Below are 26,521 nucleotides of genomic sequence, written 5' to 3' on the forward strand. Positions count from 1 at the left end.
TGAAAGAGCCAAAAGTGAAATTTCACTAAGCCGATAGGTAGGGCAACTAAGTGGGGCATGCAAAATTAGACTACACGGGTCGAGGTTTGGCGCTGAATTTTCGTAAGAAATGCGGTGAAATACGGTAAAAGAAAATAATTTTTACCGCGTATTTCTTACATCTTTTTGTGGTGAATGCGGTGAAACGAGGTGAATTATTTGTTTTCAACCTGTTCTCAGTATTCTTAAAAAACTGAATCGTGCCTACATGGGTTCGAACCTCTGATCTCCTGCATGCCAACTACTTAATCCACTGCGGCAACTGTCTTTTACTTCTCTGATCTTTCTTGTGAATTTAAATCAGATTGAGTAAACGTTGGAAAGCAAATGCCGTGAATTTTTGTAAGAAATGCGGTGAATTTCGCGGTGAATTTTTGTAAGAAATGCGGTGAAATGTGGTGAATTATTTTTTCTCAACGCATTTTTTACCGCATTTTTTACCTTAATTTGCCACAAAAATCGATGGATGCGGTGAATTTTTGTAAGAAATGCGGTGAATTTTGCGGTGAATTTTCGTAAGAAAAGCGGTGAAATGCGGTGAAATATTTATTTTCACCGCATTCATCGCAATCACCACATTTCTTACAAAATTTAACCAAAAACCTCGACCCGGGTAAGTTGGGCGAGCAACTGGGCTGAAAATCTAGACAATTGCTTGATGGTTGGTGAAAACATTTATATTGTAAACATGTTTTCCTGGTTCACTTCTAAGACTTATTTGCAAATTAGTTGATTAAGTTGAGATGCCTCGAAGTTTTTCTGCTTGACTAATTTTCATCCTTGATTCTCTAAAAATAATAAATGTACTTTCAGTGGTCAACAGCAATGGAATTTATTGATTACTTTATTGTCAACGCAAACTAGTGCGTGTTTGCAATAACAGTATAGCTTTAGAACGACAATTTTACAACAAAATTTTCGAAATTCTGCAATGACGTTTAATTATGAACGGATATAGAGCTATTTGGGTCTGACTTTATGCTTGGCAATGTCACCGTGGAAAAATAATTATTGGGTCCCAACTTTTTTGAGTTCATCTGAAGAACTTTAAAAATTTTTGCGCAGGATGATGTCAAGGTATGGTACCGGATCTGAGCAATAATATTGACAACCATTCAAATTTTTTAGTTTTTATTTTTCTCCAAGGTGATAAAACAGCCAGCTCAATCAGTACAAAAAAACTCTTGCAATCCTGCTTTAATTTCCTTGCATTATGTGTGAAAAATTTGCTTGCATCACGATACCCAATGGCAGTCACACAATTGATTTTAATGCACAACGTTAACACCATCGAGATATCGAAGTCCGAATCAAAACCTAGACAAACTGAGAAAAAATTGACGAATAATTTTGGCAGGGCGGCAGTAACGATCTAGTAATATCCAAGTTCAGTTTCGCCTTTGAAACAAACTTTTGAATAATTTACCACACTGTTCAGACTAGATTAATTTTTTTAATTTTTTTTCTCGATTTTAGCAATAAATGTTACATTGAAATTTTTGGGAAAATTTTCTACAACAATAAAAATTATCAGGTACTTTTCAAAAAGATTTTTTTGCATATTAGAGAACTTTTTGATGCCAAAGTGAAGAGCAGTTGGAACCATAATTCACTATACATTAGTTTCAATTCCTAAAAAAATAATGAAACGATAAGACCTCAAATAATTGGTACCACGAAGTTCTCCTCCGCTTGCACACCGCCATCGACTTTCTATGTACATATCAATCTGAAGCAGATTTTGAGACATCAGAATTTTTTGTCTCTTTCCTTCTTTCTTTCTGTCTCTCGCTCTCACTGGCGTAAGAATTGATATTTTCTAACTGATGTGAAAGATAGGGACTCCATAATTTCTAAATAGCAAAAAACAACTTCACAAGACGTCACTATCTATATTGAGGTCCGTAATTGCAAATATAATTTACAGCGTCGTTTTCGAATACATTAATACTGTGGAAACGATAGAATTAAAACTTAGCATCAGTATCTTTCTTGATAACCATCTTAATAGGTGCAATATTCTGACAACTTCCAGAAGCATGTTTTTCCATAATGAGTTACTATGTAATGACAAGTGCCGGATACTGTTGGAGCAGAATTATTGATAGCACTGATGGAAAATGTCCATAACTGCTTAATTTTTGACAACTAGGAGAATTTGATTTTGCCAGTTACATTTAAAAAGATATCGAGATCTTTCAATGCCCCGAATGAAGTCCTCGGCCCAAGACAGGTATCAACCAGCTGGACCTGGGTTGCGGACAGGGGGTCCGGTGCGACCGAGCTCATAGTCTGGCCAAATTTTTGGTTGCGCTGCTCCGTCTGGCCCATACCGGAATCGTATCTGTTCGTGTTGGCCCATACCCCGTCATCGGTCTGTTCTTTAAGGCCCATACCTAAATTCGGTCTGTTCGGTCTGGCCCATACCCCGTCGCCGTGTGTTTGGTCGGGCTCATACGCAAACTTCGGTCTGTTCAGTCTGGCCCATGCCTATTTTTGGTGCAACCCCGAAACAAAATTTCAGTCCGTTAACCTCTTTAGGAGCTAATATTATAAAAGTTTGCTCTAATTGGCGCCAAACAAACTATTTGGACTTATCAAAGCCCAGAAGTGCAACTCAATACAACAGCCAGTCCTCTACGAAAAAAAATGCTTCAGAACCTGGGAAGACCAATTTTGAAAGCATTAGTCGGTCTGTAGCAACCAGCAACATAGACATTAGATGATTAAACATTAGTAGAGGATAAATTAAGGCTACCAGCCACCAGCCAACTTGGTCCATTTTCCCTCGTAAAAACTCGGGAAATGGACCAAGCCGTCTGCTAACTGGTAGCCTTGTTTTATCCACTACTATAAGCACCACTATATACACAAATACTCGTTCAAATTTGTGTACAAAAAAGTCATATAGCCCGTATAATTTATGAATGTCGTACGCAAATATCCAAAAATTTTCAAAGTTAATTCAGAGCCTAATTTCATATCTAATATATCAAAATATACTGAAACAAATCAGGCTAACCGGGCCCGCAAAGTTTTTTTCAATAGAAATGGATGAACTGAGAATCACTCAAAATTGCTTAGAATTGGATAAAAAGAAACAAGTTTCTCTAAAACTTTGACTTTACCCTTGGAGACGATTGGTCTATGATGTTTAACTGAGTGATTCTATGTACCAGGGTACATTTTTTTTAGCCGAGTCTTGAGAGGTCTTGTTAAAAGGTTGACTCGCCTTTACCACGGTACGGCAGAACTGCTCGACTTTTCTTAATGGCAACTGTGGGGGAGGGTAAAACTACAGAATGTTTGAACACTTTTAATTTTAAATATTAAGCTGACTGAACTCTTAATAAAAAACTTTAACAAAGATAGCCGCCACTACCAGCACAATACGCGCTCGCTTTGATTAGTCTAAAAAACAGTTCAATAAATAATAGAAAGGAAAAGTGCGCGTCATGCTAAAATGGCCGCCTCCATTAACAGAAATGACCATCGCCATTAGCAGAATGATATCAAACGAGTAAAACATGCGAAATTAAGACATATTTAAATATTAGCTTGCAAGTTGAGTATTTAATGAAATTTTAATAGATTATACAATGCATTCATTTTAAAAGAAGGATTTAATTATTTATTTACTTTAAAAAGGTAATTACTTGGGAAATGATAACTAATTTTAAGTTAAAAATCATGTACGAATATTCTAGAAACAGAATTTTCTAGAATTATTCTCCATGAGTGGGCCTTTTTCTCCACAGCAATTTTTGGCTATTCATCGTGGCTTTCACTTCCCTTCAAAAGCAATCAAAAATTTTATGATGAACAAATGTATACCCGGTGAAACACCGAAAGTTAAGTCAAAAATTAATCTGATCCTTGAACCTGCTTCGCAGTTGGTGAAACATGGTCGAAGACTTATCAGCTTGAACCTGCCTTGCAGATCGGTGAAACCACTTCGCAGGTTTTATACTTATAAACACGCTCTCTGAACTGATTTCTGGCCATATCTAAATATGTATGGCCAAATCTATATCTGTTAAGATAGATGCACAATCTACATCTTCCATTTCTAAACCTAAAGAAAAAAATTTGCTTATAAACCTTACCCATATTACACTCTAGATATTGATTTGGATTGGCATAATGGCCCCCCAAATGTTTAATTTAATCTTTTACTTTAACTATATCTTCATGCATATAACAACAATATTCTAACTCTTTGCAATCATTACAACATTCTCTCCAAGGATTATTTTTATACTTATCACACTTCATTTTTCTCTTTCGAACAAATATTTTTTCCAAATTTTTCCCTAATAAAATACACCATGTCTCATTCAACTAACAGCAATGTAAACTTCTGCGAGGTCTGTGATTTATGTTTTGAAACAAAGAATGCTTTATACAGGCATCAATCATATGATTCAAAACATAAAGTTTGTTAGAGAAAATGATTGATTTTGATGATGAAGCCCCTATCAATGTTAAGCCTGAAACTGAAAGGGTTATACCCCCATCATCCCAACCCATACCTGAAAACATGGAGAGAGTATATGACTCAGAAGAAGAATATTACTTCCTCAGACCTAACCCTAAAACTGAGAGTAAGCTTAAAACTGAGAGTATAACTAAAGATAACACGAAAGATATTATTGAAACTAAACCTACTACTAAAGCTAGTCCTCCAACTAAACCAAAAGATGGGCCAGAGGCCAAGCTGCGCCATAATATCTAAAGCAGAATTAAGTATGAATGTAAAGAAGGTCATCTAGAATTTAAAAACAATATAGCCCTATCTACTCACTCATATAGACATAATCGTAAGTATCTATAAAACACAGAATACTTTGATATAAACTCTAGCCAGAACATGAAAGAACTTTATATTACTGATCAAGGTGGAAATTACATTGAAGATATAGATGAAGCTATTAATAACTCTTTAGAAGAAATTAAAAACTGTTACCAGTTTCGTAAAGTCAAGAGATTTATTATAAGATCACAACCGAGTGTGAGTACAGGAAGAGAACCAAAGAAGAACTTTAGATCACAAAAATATTCTTCAACACTGACTATATTGTTAATAATGCAAAATATGATTATGGAGACTTCAAACAATGGCTAAACTTTGAAAAGGATAATATATGAAGGCTATGGCTATGACTTTGAGTTTCTCGGGTTAAGAATTTTTCAGATAAAAGTTGAACCAACTAAAGCATCTATTGGTAGTTATATAGATTTACCTGCCGATCTCACAAACTCTAAATCATTATTAAATATACGCAATTCCAAATACAATTGCTTGCAACTAAATATTGCTGCTTGGCTACATCCTGCCATGATTCATGCAGCACGTGAAAGTAAATACCTGAATAAACTAATTACACCAAGACAACAAAATGAAGGTGACTTCGGCTATATATTAAGAATACAAAAATTGTACAAAATTATTATTTGTATATACACGCACTGTGGTGATGGTAAAGTAGAATTACCTAAACCAGTGGATGACTTTGATGAAGATAGAGTAGATGTTAGAATATTAGTTTGGGAAAAAGCCGGAATGGAACACTGTGCTCTAATTAAAAAACATGGAAACTCTGTTGGATCGTCAAAACAAAAATAACATTAAATATTAATATTGTGATAGATGTACATATTGCTTTAACTCTCAAACTAAATATGACAAGATATATGACGAGATTGTTTGTCCCAAGAAAGACCATTTTACTTTTATAAATGAACATAAGCGCCACAATATAAAAAATATTATAACTGCTGATATAGAATGTTGCATTGTTGAAGTCGCATCTAATAACTATAAATATTTAATAGCTGAACACATACCAATAAGTGTTGGCTACATCTGGCAAGGTAATTTCAAATACTACTTTGGTCTAGACTGTATCAAAAGATTTGCTAGAGACTCATTAGAAATAGAAACAGAGAATATTTTCAAGTTAAACAAAGCAATGATATTTAATAAAGAAGATGAATTATATCATGAAACCAATAACACTTGTCATATATACAGCAAAACATGTATTAATAACACTTGTCATATATACAGCAAAACAGTTATTAAAAAAGATCACTGTCACGAAACTGGTAAATACAGAGGACCAGCATGTAGAATGTGTAGTCTAAGATACAAACAACAAAACTTCATTCACATAATATTCCATAATGGCTCTGGTTATCATTTCAATCCACTGTATAGTGAACTCTTTAAACAGAATAATGATAAAAGGAAAGTAGATAATATACCACTAGCTGCTGGTCAGTCTGAGATGTTTAGCATTGGTTGTCTTAAATTCTTAGATAGTTATAACTTCGTAGCTATGCATCTATATCAAATGGCAAAGATATACGTGTGTAAAACTAAAACATTATATCCATACGAATACTTTGGTTTAGATGACTATGATAAGCTTATAGGTAATCTAAATATAGAAGACAAAACCTCACTATCTAATAAATTACCAACACCATATGAAGTCGATAACTTTAATAAAGACAACAGTTATAAAACTGGTAAAGATCTAACTATAGAGTATTTATAGAATGATGTTCAAATACTAGACTACTGCATGAAAGAATATGTCAAATTTAGTATGAAAGAGCTCGGACTCAACCCAAAAGTCTATGTTAGTCTCCCGGTTATAGTTTTGATTGTTGTTTAATGTCATGTGGTGTTACATTAGATACTTTACAAGATAAACAAACGCTAGATGATTTTGTTGAAGCAAAAAGAGGAGGTATATGTGGTATAATTTGTGATAGATATATTAATAATGGTAATGGTAATGTTAATGGTAATAATAATAGTAATGGCAATGATAATGGCAATCAGGGAACATGCTTCGCAGATGGCAATGACAATGACAATGACAATGGTAAGACCATATGGTTACATAGACGCAAACAACCTATACGGCTATGCAATGCTGAAAAGTTACCTTATAAGGACTTCAAGTACTCTGATACATCTAAAGATGTTATACTTAATACTCCAGATGATAGTGATCATGGTTACTATATAGTTTGTGATATTAATTATACTAATAGTTGTAAACAAATCACAGAGCAGCTTGCAATAATGCCTCATAAAAGACAGGTAAATGATAATGAATTAGGCTATAGAAAACGAGATGGAGGCAAGGCAAGATCAGAGAATATAATCTTAGACCAAAACAACAAGACAGAATATATGGTTCATTATAGAATGTTAAAATTCTATGTTAAGATGTGTGTAAAAGTAACTAAAACTCATAGCGTAATTCAATTTAAACAAGATTACATATGCAGAGACTATATTCATTACAATACTAATAAAAGAGCAACAGCTAAAACTGAAGCAGAAAAGGATGTAAGGAAATTATTGAACAACCCACTATATGAAAGAATGTGCATGAATCCTCTACACTTCCTTCAAAGTAAGTTCTTACATGATGAAGAAAAGATAATGAAAAGTATAAGTAAATCAACATTTAAAAATACAAATAGATATAGGGATTATAGCCAAATTGAATATATAAAGAAAAAAATAGAATATGATTCTCCAGTATATGTAGGTGTTACCATATTAGAATTAAGTAAATTACACATGTATGATGTATTCTATAATATTCTTCAACCATCCCTCAAAGACCTACAACTCTTTTATATGGATACTGATAGTTTGTATTAAGCTTTAGCGAGGGTAATGTACCCGTCGGACACATGGACCTATGCAATCTCGAAAAACCAATCAAAACTAATAATAAAATTCCATGTAAATTCAAACATGAATTGGTAAGGAAAATAATAGAAGAGTTTATAGCCCTGTCACCAAAACATAAAGCTTTAAAGGTTATCCTAGGAATACTAAAGAGAAAGGAATAAAGAATTGTAACAATGCTTAACATGAAGAGTATTATACTGCATTAATGTATAACACACAGAGAACAGTAGATGAATGTTGAATACAAAAAATTGGTGATAACATGACAACAACAAAAACAAGCAAAATTAGTCTAAACACTTTCGATGATAAGACATTCTTTGTAAATAATATTAAAAGCTATCCTCATGGTGAGAATCTATATCTATTCAAGAGATTTAATAAAAAAGAATAAGACTACTCCGAGAAAGCTATGTGAAACAGATTTGCTGATAGATAATAATCTAGAATTAACCATTAATGATGATAGAAAGTTAATTGAAGCTGCTATTAGATTATATATTGATCTGCAAAGCAGTTTCACTGATCTGCGAAGCATGTTCCCCGATTTATTAGCCTAATAAAAAACAATCTGGTTAATAATATTTTATAACCACCTATTAATAAAATGATCAATTGCTTCCCTTGGTTTAGTAGTTAGTACATCATAGATCATGAACTTCCCCCAAGGTATTTCCGAATCACTATTTCCACTAGTTAATTTGTTTTTATTATATTCTATAAATTTTTTGTTATTTTACTGGTTTCCCTTTCATCCATATATTTAGAATAGCTTGAAATTATTGATTCATCATGCCCTTAGTTTATAGTTTGTGATATTAATTATACTAATAGTTGTCAGGAAAGAACAGAGCAGCCTGCAATAATTCCTCATAAAAAAGATAAATGATAATGAATTAGGCTATAGGGAAAGAGATGGAGGCAAGGCAAGATCAGAGAAATTAATCTTAGACCAAAACAACAAGACAGAATATATGGTTCATTATAGAATGTTAAAGTTCTATGTTAAAATGCGTGTTAAAGTAGCCAAAACTCATAGACTAATTCAATTTAAACAAGATTATATATGTAGAGACTATATTCAATACAATACTTACAAAAGAGCAACAGCTAAAATTGAAGCAGAAAAGGATGTAAGGAAATTAATGAACAACTCACTATATGGAAGCTATATGGAAGAATGTGCATGAATCCTCTACACTTCCTTCAAAGTAAGTTCTAACATGATGAAGAAAGGATAATGAAAAGTATAAGTAAAACAACATTTGAAAATATAACTAGATATAAGGATTATAGCCAAATTGAATATATAAAGAAAAAAATAGAATATGATTCGCCTGTATATGTAGGTGTTACTATATTAGAATTAAGAAAATTACACATGTATGATGTATTCTATAATATTCTTCTACCGACCCTCAAAGATCTACAACTCCATTATATGGATACTGATAGTTTTGTATTAAGCTTTAGCGAGGGTAATGTACCCGACGAACACATTGACCTATCCAATCTCGAAAAACCATTCAAAACTAATTATAAAGTTCCAGGTAAATTCAAACATGAATTCAGAAGTAGAATAATAGAAGAATTTATAGCCCTGTCACCAAAGACATATAGCTTTTAGGATTATCGTAAGAATACTAAAGAGAAAGGAATGTAGAATTGTAACAATGCTAAACATGAAGAGTATTATAATGCATTAATGTTTAACACACAGAGAACTGTTGATGAATGTAGAATACAAAAAGTTGGTGATGACATGACAACAACAAACAACAAGCAAGATTAGTCTAAACACATTCGATGATAAAAGAATCTATGTAAATAATATTAAAAGCTATCCTCATGATGAGAATCTATATCTAATCGAGAGAAATTTAATACAAAAAGATTAATACTACTCCAATGTGAAACAGCTTTTCGGATAGATAATATTCCAGAACTAACCATTAATGATGATAGAAAGTTAATTGAAGCTGCTATTAGATTATATAATGATCTGCGAAGCAGGTTCCCCGATTTTTAATTCTAATAAAAAATAATCTGTTTAATAATAATCTATAACCATCTTAATAAAATGATCAATTGCTTCCCTTGGTTTAGTAGTTAGCACATTATAGATCATCAACTTCCCCCAAGGTATTTCCGAATCACTATTTCCACTAGTTAATTTGTTTTTATTATATTCTATAAATTTTATTATTTAATGGTTTCCCTTTCATCCATATATTTAGAATAACTTGAAAATACTAATTCATCATGCCAGGGATCCATAGCATGCTTGATAAACTTTTCCATAGCCCTGATATTGCTTTCCAAAAGCTAAACATTTTTTTTTAACTCAGTGTAGTTTCCATCAAGACAATTTTCGTTATCTTTTTTCTCCATCATTAAATTTTTTCAATATATAAAAAATGACTAAACTAGATAAACTCATAGAATTAAAAAAATTGAAAAAGAAAACAGAAAGAATATATTGGAAGATAAATTAAAACAACAAGAATATTATGGAGACATAGAAGAGTTATTTGATCCTTTGACTAAAACACTAAATGCAAACACTGAACGGAATCTTGCATTAGATGAACAAACATTAAGAGCAATTGATTGGCAAAATCAAGAGTTAGATAAGCAAACTAAGATGATAGAGCAAACTAGAAACAGGGCATTAATGAAGCCCGATTTGTCCAATGAAGCCATGGAGGAAACTCAAGATATAGCACCAGTTATGTTGATACAAAAACAGCCAAACTTCTTCATGACATGGGGGCTCAAACTAATACTCAATTGAAATTATATCTCGTAGATTTACCTGCTAGGAGATACAAAATGAATGGTTTTTAATATAACTTAATATAATGCATTTATAGTTAAGGTTAATATATATGAATTTTCAGATGGGTTTATAAACTTTCCTACTAACTCAAATGTAACATATGGTGAAAATATCAAGGAAGGTGAAAACAAAATTAAAAAGGTTTTTATTTGATATTAGATATGATGTAGGAAAAGGTGATAAGAAAAGTATCAGATATAGAACAATAAAAAGTGTACTATTGGGAAAAGATGGTGTATTCGGTAGGGGTTCAAATAGCATCTGCGAAGCAGGTTCCCTGATTGCAAACCGCGAAGGGGCTCCGCCCCTGGTTCCCCAAGCGGGTTCCCCGATCAACCCAAATAATTCAGTAGAAAGATTAGAATTATCATACAAGAAACAAAAGCTGGTCATGATGGATTATATGATGAAATGTTAAAAATATCCAAACAACTATTATCATTGAAAATTATTAACACAGAACAACTAGACAATTTTGTTTTTAATTATGGTAACTAAATAATGGTGGAAAAACAACAAGACACAATTAAAACTAAACAACAACTTCTAGCTGAAGAAGTATTCAGTCCTCAAATAACGAAGTTTAGAAGACAAAGAATAATACCATTATATAAAGATGAAACATGGTCAGCTGATTTGATAGACAAATCATCTCTAAGTAAATACAATAATAGTTATAAGTTTATATTAACAGATATAGACATATTCACAAAATATGCATGGGTTATTTCATTGAAGAATAAATCTGGTTTATCTATAACTAATGGCTTTAAAATATTATTAGGTGAACATCCACAGGGTGGCTTCAAAGATAGAAAACCAGAAAAGTTATGGGTAGATAGAGGTAGTGGGTTTTACAATAAAACATTTAAATCTTTACTTAAAGAATAGGAGACAGAACTGTATTCTACTTATAGCAATTTAAAGGCTGTATTGATAGAGAGATTTAATAGAACATTATTACACATAATTAATAAACCAATGCTCATCAATGGTGATGGTAATTGGGTAAATATATTAAATGATGCAGTTGTAACATATAAAAATAACATTCAGTCAACAATCAATATGACACCCGTTGACGCTTCTAATAATCCCGATAAGGTTAAATACACTTTTAGTTTGAAGAATATTAAACCCAAACTTATTGTCGGTGATTATGTTAGGAATGCAGGCAAACGTAACATTTTCTCTAAAGGATACACTTCTAACTGGAATAGAGAATTGTTTAAAGTGAATGAAGTTCTCAAAGCCCAACCACCAACAAATAAATTAGAAGATATTAATAGAGAGATAATAGAAGGTAAATATTATGAACAGGAACTATTAAAATCCGAGTTTGATTTTGAATCTAATAATAAGGTTTTGGAATCTTTAGATATAGACCTCCGGTCATGTGCGAAGCAGGTTGCCTAATGGCGAAACATTGCCGGAGGTCCACAAGGTAGCAAGCTGGATTCGAATCTTTCTGTAAACAAATAAAAAGATGACAAGAAATAGATTCAATGAGGCTAAACAACAATCAACATCAACATCAACAACAATCAACATCAACACCAACATCAATGAACAACTTAACACTAAGTAAGGCTCATGGTTTATTCCTAGAAGATAATGATAATATTGACATGAAAGATACTTATAAAATTACAAATAAACACCCTGCCATAGATCAAAAAGATGTTGTTAATAAAGAGTATTGTGATAATAACCTATTATCATCTAAAAATAAAATAGATATTTTAAGTAAAAACATAACTGAACTAAGAAAAGGTAAATTTGAATAAGTTACAATTGGCCAGCTAAATGCAAACATTATTGGTTTGCCATCATCTACAACCAATGGAGATACTATATGGATTGATGGTGATACAGATGAAATAGTTTCTTTTAACTCATCTAATATATCCACACTAGCTAATAAGATAACTGAAATTGAATCTACTATCGTTTATTTTGGCAACAAAGTTTCCGCTGACACCATTTCTAAATATAATGAACTAAAAGTGGAGTTTGATGACAATAGGTTTAATCAGTCAATTACTATTATTCAATTGGGTGATGCATTTGTTGATAGATGGAGAGGTTTAAGAGAAAACCATATAATAATGATGAAGATAGTTATGAAATATATAATAGCTATATTATTAGAAAGTAAGCTAGTAGGCAACAAAGAACAAGCAAGATTAGAGATTCATTATGATTTTAAACAAGAAGATATAATGAAAGATATTGCGACTTATTTTACTACTGAAAATGAGTCAGCCAACAGCACCGAGTCAAAGATTATTATATCCGGATCTATCATCTGTATCAGAAAGATTGATAAATGAAAAGATTCAAGATAATAAAAATTTTAAAAACAATATTAACATTACAAAAGTTATTAGAAATTATTATGGAACTGAAACTAATAATTATAGTAAAAAGTTAAGTAGATATAAGAATTATATTAACGTAGCTGAGATAACAGAACTAGTACTATCATCTATAGCAACAACTGCAACATCAACATCAGTTGCATTATCAGGTATAAGGATTACCTTATTCTATTCCAACAGCTTTTGTTACGGCAACTGTTTGTGGTTCATTATCAAAAACAGTTAATACTAAAATAAGAAATAAAATTATGAAGTATTCACAAATGTATATTCTAAGTAAACAATTTAGTGATAAGTTTAATAAACTAAATACTAAATCAAAGAATGATAATACAATAGATAATGACGAATATAATGAATTTGTTAAGGTATATGAGGAATATAAGAACAATAAGAAAAATAATTGAGTGTTTTTTTTAACTTAAAAATAATAGTGTTTAGTTATAATAATGTATTTAGTAATAATATTATTAGTTTTAACAATTACCGTTAGATGTAGATATAGCCATAGTCCTAGTCATAGTTATAATCATAGTCATAGACTTACATTTATAGTCATAGTCATAGACTTACACTTATAGTTATAGTCATAGTCATAGCTATAGTCTTAGTCATAGTCAAAATCATCTGCAAACGGACTTCGTCCGTGGCAGGCCAAGCAGTTACCGATAGACAAAGTTATTACATAAACTCTAATAACATTAAACTATCTGTTCTTAGTACCTAAATATAACCCTCTACCTTTCTGTACTATTTTTATACCTTCACCAGTAGTTGCAAATTTAATTAAATCAGGCGTGGCTGCTAGAGCTGCTTTAGGGATTCTACTTGCAGCCGCACTTCCTATTTTACTTGCAATCACTAAAACCCCTACTGGGTTATTAGCAACTTTCTTTCCAAAGTTAACTGTTGCTTTGCCTACACTCTTAAAGAAATCTTTCAATCCTTGTGCTTCTGTTGTTGCATCAGATATTGTCATTGACTGATTTCTTTTACGCAAAGCACAGGATCCCTTTGACATCTTAGTTCCTTTAGCTGAAGCAACCCCTCGAATATTAATAGTACCACTATAATGTCTACCACCAACACAATAAGAATTAGTTTTAAACTTATTAAAGCTACTCATATTTTTATATTTCTAAATTTCTATATATAAAAAATAATGGAAGTTAAAAAGTTTAATCCTTTTGTTGTTGTTAAACCCAATCCCAAACCCAAGTCAATACCTAAGGCTAAGATTAAGCCTAAGCACAAAACTAAACTTGAAGCTGAAGGACTGTCTCTAGAGAATAAAAAGAAATTAGATATCATTTATGCCAAAGGTTTTGTTAAGACTAGTAGGAGTAGTAATAGAGTGAGTGATCGTCCCCGGGGGGGGGGGGGGTTGGGGACCCTATGTATTAAGATTGGTTATAGCGGCTTTTTCCAAGAAATGGGGTCCCCACCCCCTTTTTAGGATTTGCATGTTTTAAGATTAGGTATAGCGGTCTCAATGTATTAGGATAGGGTATAGGTTGCATGTATTAAGATTAGGAATAGAACCTGCATGTATTAAGATTAGGAATAGAATCTGCATGTATTAAGATTAGGAATAGAATCTCCATGTATTAAGATTAGGAACAGGATCTCAATGTATTAAGATTAGGAATATGCATGTATTAAGATTGTGTATAGCCGCCATGTATTAAGATTAGTCATAGCGGCCAACATGTATTAAGATTAGTTATAGCGGTCGACATGTATTAAGATTAGTTATAGCGGTCGACATGTATTAAGATTAGTTATAGCGGTCGACATGTATTAAGATTAGTTATAGCGGTCGACATGTATTAGGATTAGTTATAGCGGTCGACATGTTTTATGATTATTTATATCCGCTGACATATATTAAGATTAGGGGTATTTTTTGAAAAATTGTTGAGATTTTTGTAGATTTTTACGCCGTTTTTTCAATAATTTCTAAATACTCTCTTCTGATTGGTTAAAAATGACAGCTTTTTTTAAAAAAAAATTGAATTGAAAAAGTTATAAATAACAGACATAGTATAAATTATGCACATCAAAATACAAAATCACTCGAACATTTACATTAAATTGGTATAATTTGCTATTAAAATAAGTGAAAACCGAGGTACATTTAGCCGAGTGGGTTAATAAAGTCGACAAAAAGGAAAAACTTGCGTAGCTAACCGAGTAAAAGGTACAATTGTTAAAAACTAATGTCGACTTTATTGGGCACCAGCTTAGTGTATACCCCAGTAAACAAATTTACATATAATTACTAATAAAATTTAGTACATGCACATCATGAACATTGTTCAAGTTTGTTTGTAGAAATTTAAATAGATGAAAAGCAGCATAAATAGTGTAGAACCCACACAACCTTTCCATTTTCTGGAGTGGTTTGTGTATCATTTTCTGATACTTTTTGTTCAAAAATTTGTAATGTGTGATTGATCGTGCTAGAGAATCCGCATAGTAATAGTTCCTATTGAGGCGACCAATCATTATCCAATGTTCACCAGCTTCACTGCTTGGGGAAGTGTTGATGATTGCAAATGTAAATTTGGGCAAATTTGGGACCAAATCTGCTGGAAAGGATCCAATATACCGGAATTTAAGCTCTGGAATACGTTCAATAATGTCACGAAGTGAGGTGTTATCCATGACAAATAAGTTTTCTTTTCTTTATCTCACAAGCTCCGTTTGTACAAGGATTCCTGACAGAGCAATCAAGCAGAAAACTTTCGTTCTGTTGAGAGAAGCAACAATCTTTGGATTTTGTGATTTTGTCAACCATTTCGTTCTGGGTGCTGGGATGAAACAAAACAATAATTATAAAAAGTCCAAGGAAAATTAGCAAAGGAATATAAATATATATATTTGAAGTTAGTCTACCCCAGTTCACATCCATTAGTTAATTAACAATTGATGTAGAGAACAACAGCTAGATAGAGAGGTTAAGCCTACAAATGTTCCAACAAAGTACATAAAATTGAAAAAATGATAAAAAATTATTAGACATTTTTAGCAACAGTCCCAAACTGATCAATTTTGACAGTGGACATCCTTTCTCCCAGAACAATGAGTTCTGTTACGTTTCTTAGTGAACGATCAAAAAACATTTCCAATCGAATACTTTCACCACTGAGTTCAGGATAATGAACATTTTCGCCAGCATCTTGAAGTGAAGTGAGATCGAATACAAGTATGTAGTGGTTCTGAAACTGATGACTCGGTAAAGCAGGAATTTCCTCGTTAAAATTCATTGCTTTCATTGTTGTTACGTATGCTCTACAGTCATTAGTTGTATCAAGCGATACAGTAGCTTTACCTCCGCGAACAATTCTAAGTTCTGGCAAGCCAAATTTCTGAAAATGGAAAGGATTTTCTTGAAATTGTCCTGTGAATGCCGAATTGGTGTTCATCGCAATAGCTACTCTTCTGATTGGAGCATTGTTATAAACATTTTCCTGAATAAACTGGTTCTGTCCTGAGGGAATAATAAATGTACGTGCAATGGTTTCCATAAAGTAGTAACAAGCAGGTTGATGAGTTAATTGGTATTTGATAGTCTGGTGATACACTTCGTTAACAACCACGCGTCCTGTAAATAAGGAACAGTCAAGAACCTTAAGGGAAATATGAGGATTGTAGGAAATCATGTAAAAATTAGGTCTTGCACGAATCAATTTCAATATTACTTTTGTATTTGGAAGCAGTAACTTTTCACATTGAAACAGGTCAATAGCTAATTTACCGTAGTAAGTGCTTCCATTTTTCAGCAGAAGTTCTTCCTCTCGGTCTATAAACGGGCTCTTCTCATAATCACTAGGTTCTTTTTCAATTTCGTATCCACGACAAGCCAAAATGCCTTCATTATTTCTCGTTGAAGCATTAAATTCATTGGAAATTAAAGCCTTGTGTCCATAGAGACCATTTGAGTTGTACACTTGTTGATTGTTCAGATACACTTCACAGTTGGAGAAGAGTGAGTGTAAAAAATTGTTGACATGAGTTAGATAATGTAAATCGTCATCTGTGAAAGACATACCCATATCTGGTTTTCCATGCTCATCTTTTTTCATAAAGTCATCAAACAATCTTCCCTTTTGTAGTCCAACTTTGATTTGAAGGTGGATATCTCTCATATCAAGATAGATGCTTCTATCTGTTTCAAATTCAAATTCAATGCTGCTTTCATCCAGTGAAGTACTAGGATAAATTTCTTGAACATGAGAAGACTCAATTGGTTCCAAAACAGGAATTTAGCCAAAAATCTCCAAGCAAGAGTTTGTAAAGTGTCCATATCGAAAATTGGAATCGTTTGTTGATCTAGAATTCATTTTAGATTAGCAAATATATCTTTTCTCGTTCGACGACGTCGACTGATTTTTGGAGGTGATCTACGAATAATGCGGCGTTTTCTTGTTTTTCCTGCATCTAGCTGTTTACGTAAAGTTTTCTTTCCAACATCAGCAGTGACAGATTTGAGTTTTTTCGTCCCAGTCAAAACATTTCCAATTTCAGGAGCAGCCATTTCAATTAAATCAGCTCCCACTCTTTTTGCTGCTGGGACAACATATCGTCTCAAAAACTGAATTGCTGTCCTTCCAATTGTTTGCGCTAAAGCTCCAAATCCCCTACCCCTTTGTCTGGCATATCCGCAAAAATACGGTAAACCACTATCAGCAACCATTTTTTACAGTCTTAATTCTAAAAATGATTTTCAGAAGTTTTTCTAAACATTAGTACTGCTCTAGTTACTCCAACAGAGTTGAAAGGTACTTTTTCACCATAAGAGTCTCGGAGCTCTAATTTTATGCTGTGGAATGAATTTTTCAGAATTTTTTTAAACTGTAGGTTTGGAAAATTTTGATAATTCATGTATTGGCCAGTTGAGATGATGTCTCCATTCTTAACTTTTGATATAAAAGGAATGCATCGTAAAAGAGCAGCTTTTGTATCACCCACAATGTTGTATTCAACAATATCACTATATATCATCAATGTATGTATTCGTACAATGTCATAAGGGAACTTGGGAAAATGTGGATCAGCACCACTAATGAAAACACCCATCCCATAAACAGCTTCTTCACATCCAAAGACATGACAAAGATCAGCATTAAATATAACAAGTAAAGAATTCTCATTGGGAAGACTCAAAGAAATTCGCTGTGTAATTTTGTTAACGTGTAATCTGATTGGTGTTTCTTCATACTTTTCTCGTTCCTGAACTTTTTTGTTCATTTCGTTTACAATATCAGAGATCGAAGGATATAGACCTGGATCAAGTGTGTACTAGTCTGATAGTTTTGTATTCGGTGTTGCTTCATCTAGTTAGAAAAATTTCCCTTCCGTGATGTTTTGGTACAAGGAAGGATAAGATAGTTCTGTAATTGCAACCTCCCCTTCTCCTTCGAGATTAATTTGTTCCGGAAGAAAGTTTGTAAATATTTTAATGTTTTATTTGGATAACAATCAAATGAAGCATTCGAAACCAACTCTACAGTAAAAGAATTCATATCTAAATGATACACTTTGCAAGCTCTTGTTCATAAAATTTGCCTAGAATTTCATCACCTTGTTCTCGATGAAGGTTATAGGTTGGTGGTTTTAAAGTCGCAATTTTAACAATTTAAAGAATTTCACTTGCGAATTTTGAGTTGTAACCTTTTCTAAAAGGGATATCGTGATTGGAGATTCGAACTTTGTCTCCAAATTAAAAGCGTGGTTTTTTGTACTCAATAATAGGGTTTTTGTAAAAAATTAACAAAAAATCTGAATTTTTAACGTTTTTGGGGGATTTACCTATAGATCTGTTAACTCTTGTATTGATAGTGTTAACAAAACTATCCATTTTGCGAACGTATTTATCGCCGTTTTCCTCCATGTAGCGATAAATAATGTTTTTTAAAGATCTAATTGCTCTTTCTGCTACAGCAGCTTTTGTTTCACTTCTTGTAGAGTAGATTTTGATGTCTCTACTATTGCAAAAATTTTTGAATTCTCCCCCGAACTCAGTACCTTGATCAACCCAAACTCTATCAGGTTTAGTGTTCTTCCTTTACATTTTTTTTAAAGGCAGCTACAGCATCAGAGGCATGTTTTGACTTCATTGATTGAACACGGACCAGGCGAGAAAAGACGTCAACACATATCAATAAGTATTTCACACCGTTATTAAATTCAGACAATTTATCCATAAAACCCAAATCAAGGCACCAAATCTCATTGATACGTTTTGCAAAAGCAGGTAATCTTTTGAAATGTTGAATAGCTCGTCTAAATTTAGTGTAAGAATTCTTTCTGTATAAAAAATCAGTAACCTTCTTCTTTGACAACCCACTGGCTTTCTGAAGGTTTTGAACTGAACCATATGCGGCTTTTCCTTCCCTGTACAACCTCTGTAGCTTGGCATTTTCAGATTTGGAAAGGGATCCAGCTTCCTCGTTCTTTGCTTTTGGCATCTTTGTTTAAAATTTTATGTGGATTTATGCCGATTGCGTCAAGAATTGTGTAATAAATATCGGGACATTCAACGTTTTTCTTCTTCAGAGCGTATACAAAATCGACAAATGCAACGTTTGTATCTCTTCCGTCTAACAAAATGGAGTCAGATAGGGATAGTTTAATGCGAGGTGAATTTAAAATTTCATTGATAAGTGATTCGTTGCTAGAAGACTTTGTTTTAGCGTTAACTTTTCTAGAAACAGTTTCCAAATTTTTTGGAACCGAATCCTGTTTTTCGTTATATTTGTCCAATCTTTGAGGTAATAACCTGATTTTTTGATCATAAAGTTGTTGAGGAATCAAAACAAAGTGATTCATTTCAAGAGAGACGATTAATGGTTGACGGAGTTAAAATTGATATAAGACTGATGCCTTTTTTGGAACTCAGAATCTGTCTTCTTTTACTGAGGCTTGGTCTTTTTAAAATAAGAAGATGAATTTCTTCTCTGAACTTTAAAACTTCTTGTTTTTGAATTTCTCTTAGCTCTCCTCTTAGAAGGTTTACTATGCACTCGTTTAAAAACTGGATGAAGTCTTTGGGACAATTTTTGAGAAAAGTTATTTTGAAGCTCTGGGAATATTTCTGGAACGCGATCAGAGTAGAGAGATGTTGTGTGCTCATCGTTCAAATATGTAATCTGTTGCTTGCCTTGAGGTAGGAAAAATAAAGATGGTGTTGAACCACTGTTAGTACAGTATCTCAGAGAGTCGACTGTTTTTGGAGTCAAGTCAATAAGTAAATGACCATAGGGAACTGAAGTTGCTGTGGTATACCAGTCTTTTAGTTGAGATCCCAATCCCAACTGTTGACTGAGCGTGTTTATTTGTAAGACGTCTCTGGGTGATTTGAATAAAACAATATGGGTGTCATGTAGTTCAATATCCCTTCCTAGTCGACTTTGATGAAAGAGATTGTGCTTTATGTACACTGTACTTAAACCTTTATGTCTACCAGCAGTAGCTATTCTTACAAATTCTTTAGAACTAGAAATTTCTTTACAAGAGTCATCAAAAATAAGTAAATACTTTGTTCCATTATTAGGTAAATTTTGTATCAACTCAAAATCAACACCTTGAACGAACACAATGTTTTTTATATTTTTTGACATTAGTCCGTAAAGAGATTGATAGTGTTGATAAAAATAGTAAATTTTGTCAAATTCTGTCTAAAAAGTTCCAAAAACTAACCAATCATGGATGAGTTGGGATTTCCCAGATCCACTTGGTCCAACCAATGAAATAAAAACTCGTTCCTTCGTGGAAATTAATTTGTTCATAATTTTGGAGAAGGTAAAACATATCCAACTGTACTCGACAAAATGGCGATCCAAACTGTTGTCTCCTCATAACTCTCAGCTAATGTAATTCTCACGATACAACAAGCTAAAATCAATAGTATGACAAAGAACTGGGACAAAAAAACTACTAAAGACCGGTTACACGTCTGTCCAAAACATTTCCAAGATTGACGTTCTTGATTATTTTCATCAAAGACAAAATTACCTAATTGAAGCCCCTTATCAGTGTGATCAGTCATTTATACGCAATCTTCTTCCCTAGGGATAAAGGAACTGTGCAACTGAATTGAAACGTAAACAACGAAAAAAATGCCAAAAAATAATAAAAAGATACGTGAACTAAACATAACACACAACCAAAGTATTGTTCCCTCAGATGAATCAGTGAGAAAAAGCATCAAAATTGAAAAAAGTACCAACGTTAGGAGCAAGACTATGAAAGAATAATAAAGTATGGGAACACAGTATTTGTAGATATTTTTTGACCAACTCATTCTCTTATACTAATTTCAGAGGAAAAAAATTACAAATAAAAATCATAAATTACAATCACAAATACAAACATTAAATTTTATCAAAAAAATTTAAAGTCCATATCCCATAAACGTAAGCCTTCTTTTCTGCACAATGAAGAGTCTTCTTGTGTCGATAGGGGTAGTTGCTGCAATTCCATTCAACATCCTTGATCCTTGTTTTCTAATAGTTTGGAAGCCTTCGGACAACCAAGATCATCAAGATTTTCCACATCCCTACACAAGTAGGGTAATAAAATTTTGCATTTTTCAAGTCCTTTAGCAAAGTACTCTGTTGTTGGTGAGCAAGGTTGATGTATAATAAAAGCCAACTCAGAATAATCAAGCTTTCCATGGTTCCAGTTTATACCGTGCATATTTTTTGTATTCCATTTTGCTTGAAAAGTCGGCTTGTAGTCTTTAGGTGGGAGAAAACTGTATCCAAGTACAATTCCGTCCTTAAAGATTCCCAACTCTTTGATAATTTTTCCTTCTAAGCATTCAATATCTAGTACAACGAGAGGCATTCTTTCTTCTGGGATGATTTTTCAAAAAATGATCAACAGTCTAGCATTTTGAAAATACATGGATGACAAATTTTTATAAATATACAAACGAACAGATCAGTAATGTGACCCAAGAGACATGAGCTCGGAAATTGAGGTAACATGTAACAATAACCCGGTCCTTGGTTTGTAGTTGCTTTAACCGCTCCAGCAGAATTGTGTAAAATTGCATGTAAACGAAACACTTTCGATCTTGCTAGGAAAAAGTCCAGAATTGAATTACCGTATCCAATAAGTCCTCCGTGGGGGAAGTTTTGGTCAATTTCCTCCAAATTATTTTTTGATCCCAAATTTTACATGCAGCCAGGAAACAGTTTTTATGTTTTTCGTTGTTGGGAAACATTGGAAAAAAACTACTGTAACAATTAAAAATGTTTAGAAGTGTGACAATATCCATCAATTGTTTTCTTTATTTATCTGAAGTGATACTGGTCTTTTTGAAAGTCTCTACATAAGAAAGAAGGTCAGGAAGATGTTCCAATATTTTTTGTATTCATCGTTTTTTAGTTCAATTTTTATCGAAAAACTCCATTGAACTCCGTTCCAACGATGTTGTGAAATGGAAATTTCGTGTTTATCAGATTGATATATTAAAGTAGTGCGTCGTAATCCGTTATGAATAACCCACTTTAGTTCTGAAAAATTGGACTCACTGTCAAGTTTATCAATTTTGGGAAAATTTAGAGCTTCAAGAACTGTATGAGAAGACTTTTTTAGTTCGTAGTGAAGTCTAACGTGGAATACTTTAGATTTATTTCTTAGACTCAGGAAAATATTTCTGGAGGAACAATATTCCAACTCAATTTCAGTTTGAAAAAAAAGAAATATGATTCAAATAGTATGAATTAAAAAGACAAATACATTATAAAATTACACATTTATTGAAATGTACATTGTTGAATATTAGAACAGTCCTTCAGATTTTGTATCAACTCCTTGAATTCATCCAGAGTGTAGCTGACATAAGTCACTTGTTTGAACTCGTTGTTCTCCTTTCGACAAAAAAATCGAATTTGTACATAAGTTGAAGCTGGGTTGTCCTTGATGTATTGGAGGAAAGTAACATAGAGTCTGCGATTTCGTCCAATGCTAATCTCTCTCACTTTGTGACACTGTTCCAGCACGTGTTCCATTCCTATGTTTTTGTCGAATTGGGGTTGGTTTTCTCTCATCTCCAGTTCTCCATTGAGAAGATCCTCCTTGAGGAAGCAGAATTTCTTAAACTCATAGTCTCCAATTCGCAGTTGCTGGTACTTTTCAAAAGTCCCAGAATTGTCTTTTCTAAAGACTTGGAAGGTTGGTTCAGTATAAAGTTGTCCGTTTCTTGAAATCTGGGACATAGTAAATCTCCCAAATCTTTTTGAATTGGAACCAAAGTCCATATAAAAAGGAACCGAATCAGTCCCTGGTTTTGGTGAGGATTGAGTGTACATTGAAGGAGCACTCGAAAGAAAAGCTGATACTTTAGAGAGAGATATTTCAACAACTTGAGCTTAGAGTGAAACAGAAAATAAATGATGTATTTGTACGCAATTCCTCCAATAACTTAAAATTTCCTTTTATGGTAATGACGTCATGTATACCCTTTAAGGTATGCTAAATGACGTTATTTCCTTATAGGGTAATCTATTCGGAAATCTTGAGATTCGCAATTTTTTTAACCAGAATTTCAAACGGATCCTGGTGTTTGGCTCGTCTGTGTTGCATTAAAGAAAAATAGTGCTTGAAATATTTTGAACAAGTATAACAACGAATTTTTTTAGCCTTCTGTTTCTTGAACTGTATCATTTCGAAAATGGGTTTTTATGGAAACAGAACTTGTTACCTCTAAAAATAGAAATTACGTCACCGTAATTTTTGCTTCATATATAGGTTCTATAGTGTTATCCCGATATAGAAATGGCAGCAATAATGTGTCAGGTTTTACCTCAATTTTACAGTGATTTTAATGACAAGACAATATTCATTTCTGTATCAGTTAAGGAGTATAAACCTTATCTACTCACTAAAAAAATACTCCGTTGCTACTCATAATGACAACTTTTGTCCATTAACGACTTGTCGCTACCACATTATTCTCATTTCATCCTCAGTGAAAGAGATACTAGAGAAAATGGAAAATTTGTCTTATGTTTATCAAACAGTTGATTGCTTGTACACACTCTATAAACATCAGTTCTTTGGTTCCATTATAGAAGAGTCAGGAGTGGTCTTTAATCAGTTAACCAGAGCGGTAGAGCACAACTTGGAGAATAAGTACGTGGAAAAAGTGCCCAGTATCTCCAAAAAACGATTGAGCAGAAAGAAGTTCAAGCGTCACCTTCTACGCGCTGAGCAAAGAAATGCGAGTACTCAAGCCCTTGGATCATCTTTTCTAGATAGGGTGCATTCCCTTAGAAATTCAAAGTATGAGAGTGAACTTATAAAGATTGTTGTTTGTTTGTTAGATGGACATGGCATAATTGATAATCCTCTTTTGTATCTTGAAATTAGAAAATAAAGTATATAATTTCTTGCTTGTGATTTCTATTTACCTTTATAATTCAAATTAACTTATTGTTAAAAATCAATTTTTCAAAACTTTTCTTTCAAATCAAAAATTCAAACAACTTTTTTATTAAATATCGAAAATATTTTCAACCTTTTCTCTTAAAAATCGAAAATTTTTTCAACAATTTCTGTTAAATATCGAGTTTTGATTTGAAAAAGTTTTCTTGAATGTCGAAAAAAATTTCAAAAACGGTCATTTAAAAACGCAAAAAATTTTCATTTTTCTTCATTTTACGGTATGATTTTGCGCAAATAAAAGAAATTTTCTTTACATTTCAAAATGACAACTTTCGAACTTGTTTTGTTTCAATAAATATCAATTTTTAAAACAAAGATTTTTATTAAAAATTGAAAAAGTAATTCAGTTTTTTTCTTAAAAATCAATTTTTAAACGACCGTTTTTGTTAAGAAACAGAATTTTTATCAAATTGTTCTTAAAATTTTGACAAAAAAAATTGCTGTGTTTTTTTTCAACATAGCTTGCATAGTGTTTGTAGTAAAGAAAAAGTTCAACTTAAAAAGAAATGAATTCAAACAAAAGTATAAATACACCACAAGTAATTCAAGTATAAAATTTACAATATCAGGTTCATTCAAAAAGAGTTCTCACGACGTGATCTGGCAAGTTTTGAATCTCATTGCCAAATGGACGGACTCTTTCAACGATTGCTGGAGGCTCTGTAGGTCGAACACTGATGGGGGTTACCGGAACCTCATCAGTCAGCACAATGGGGCTGTGAGCTGTTCCGTCCTCTATGGAGGGGGTTGTCATTGACGGTGTAGTTGACATATCAGTCGAACCATAATACTGAGCTGGATCGAAGTTTTCCAGATCGTTAAATGACCACGTGGTGCTAGTATCGACATTCAATTCGCTTTGATGACTGCTGCCAGCATTGTTCACTATCTGGAGAAGGCTGCTTTGCTGCTCTGGACTGGATACTTGACTTGTCTCGGGTGTATTGAACTAGTTGTTGGGAATCTGTCCTTCCTCCCACGGAAATGTGTACTGAATGCTTCCAGCAACGTAGTTGTCGGGAAAATCTGTTCCGTTAACGTGAGGGTAGTGATGCCCACTGATCACAGCAACTTCGTGGCCCATTGCGTGAGTTCCAAGATGATTCTCCGTGATTGGAACCTGTCCCTGATGATATGTGTCAAACTGTTGTCGCTGGTGCTCAATAATGTGCCACACTGTGATAGGCAGGTTTAGAACTGACTCGTAGAACCCATTCCATAGGTCTCTGATGCTGAGCCGAGCAGTCTCCTCTGTGAAAGAAACTGAGTAGAGAAGGCTGTTGTTCTGCACTGTAAATTCCATTTCTCAATGAGGTGAGATTAGATGAGAGTTTAAAGTAGTTGAGACAGAGGTGATGTTGATTTTAGAGAATAGAAAGCAAGTGATGCCGGGTGAATTTTTCAGCTCTATTTATACTAAACTCCAACCAAGGAGAACAAAGTTTCCAAAAAGGGTAAAGTTTAGCAGAAAAAATGACGTTATTTTCCAGAAAAGGAAATGCCTCAGTTTTAAAGTTACCAAAGAAGGAATCAACTCATAGAAAATCTAACATCACTATCCGAAACACGTAAGCTCAAAACTGAATAGTGACCAAAAAAGGTACTTTTTACACGTGTTATCCTAGTTAACAGCCAAAGATGGATAAGTTAGAGGAAATGAGTTGACGTAATTGATCAAAAAAGTCAAGCTTTGATAAATTCTCTCCATCTCGTTAAATCTCAAATCGATCTCGGAAAATGTTCCAAATTTGGAACTAAATTTTTGTATATAAATGTTGGGGAGTCGTATTCCAAATCGTAGTCTTACCCCCTCTGCATTGTAGTCCTTGTAATAATGAAAGAACAGCGCACTCTGCAGAGATGAAGTAATTGTTACTGGTTCAGGAATTGGGATATAATTAGATTGAGACAAATTTCTGTACTGTTCCATTATCTCTGGGACAGAATTCAATATGAAGAGCATTTCATACTTGTTGATGTGTAGTTCTGACGATAAATCGAAAGATTGTTTTGTTATGCAGTCATCATACTCGAATTTTTTTACAGAAAAGGTTGCATATTCAAATCCTTTACTAAATC

General features: G+C 33.1%; 1 long non-coding RNA gene across 2 annotated transcripts in view; it reads right to left on the reverse strand.

Annotated features, from left to right (window-relative positions):
• Nucleotides 1-26,521, reverse strand: part of LOC142341726 (uncharacterized) — a 66,100-nt gene that overhangs the window by 24,991 nt on the left and 14,588 nt on the right. Inside the window, exon 3 of one of the 2 annotated variants that reach the window (XR_012759123.1) lies at nucleotides 1,698-1,892. The exons of the other annotated variant lie outside the window; for it this stretch is intronic. This is a non-coding gene — a long non-coding RNA (uncharacterized LOC142341726). The remainder of the gene's footprint in view (nucleotides 1-1,697; nucleotides 1,893-26,521) is intronic. 2 annotated transcript variants of the gene reach the window in all.

The sequence above is a fragment of the Convolutriloba macropyga genome, chromosome 6 (assembly GCF_964194025.1).
Source record: "Convolutriloba macropyga chromosome 6, txConMacr16.3, whole genome shotgun sequence".
NCBI lineage: Eukaryota > Metazoa > Xenacoelomorpha > Acoela > Convolutidae > Convolutriloba > Convolutriloba macropyga.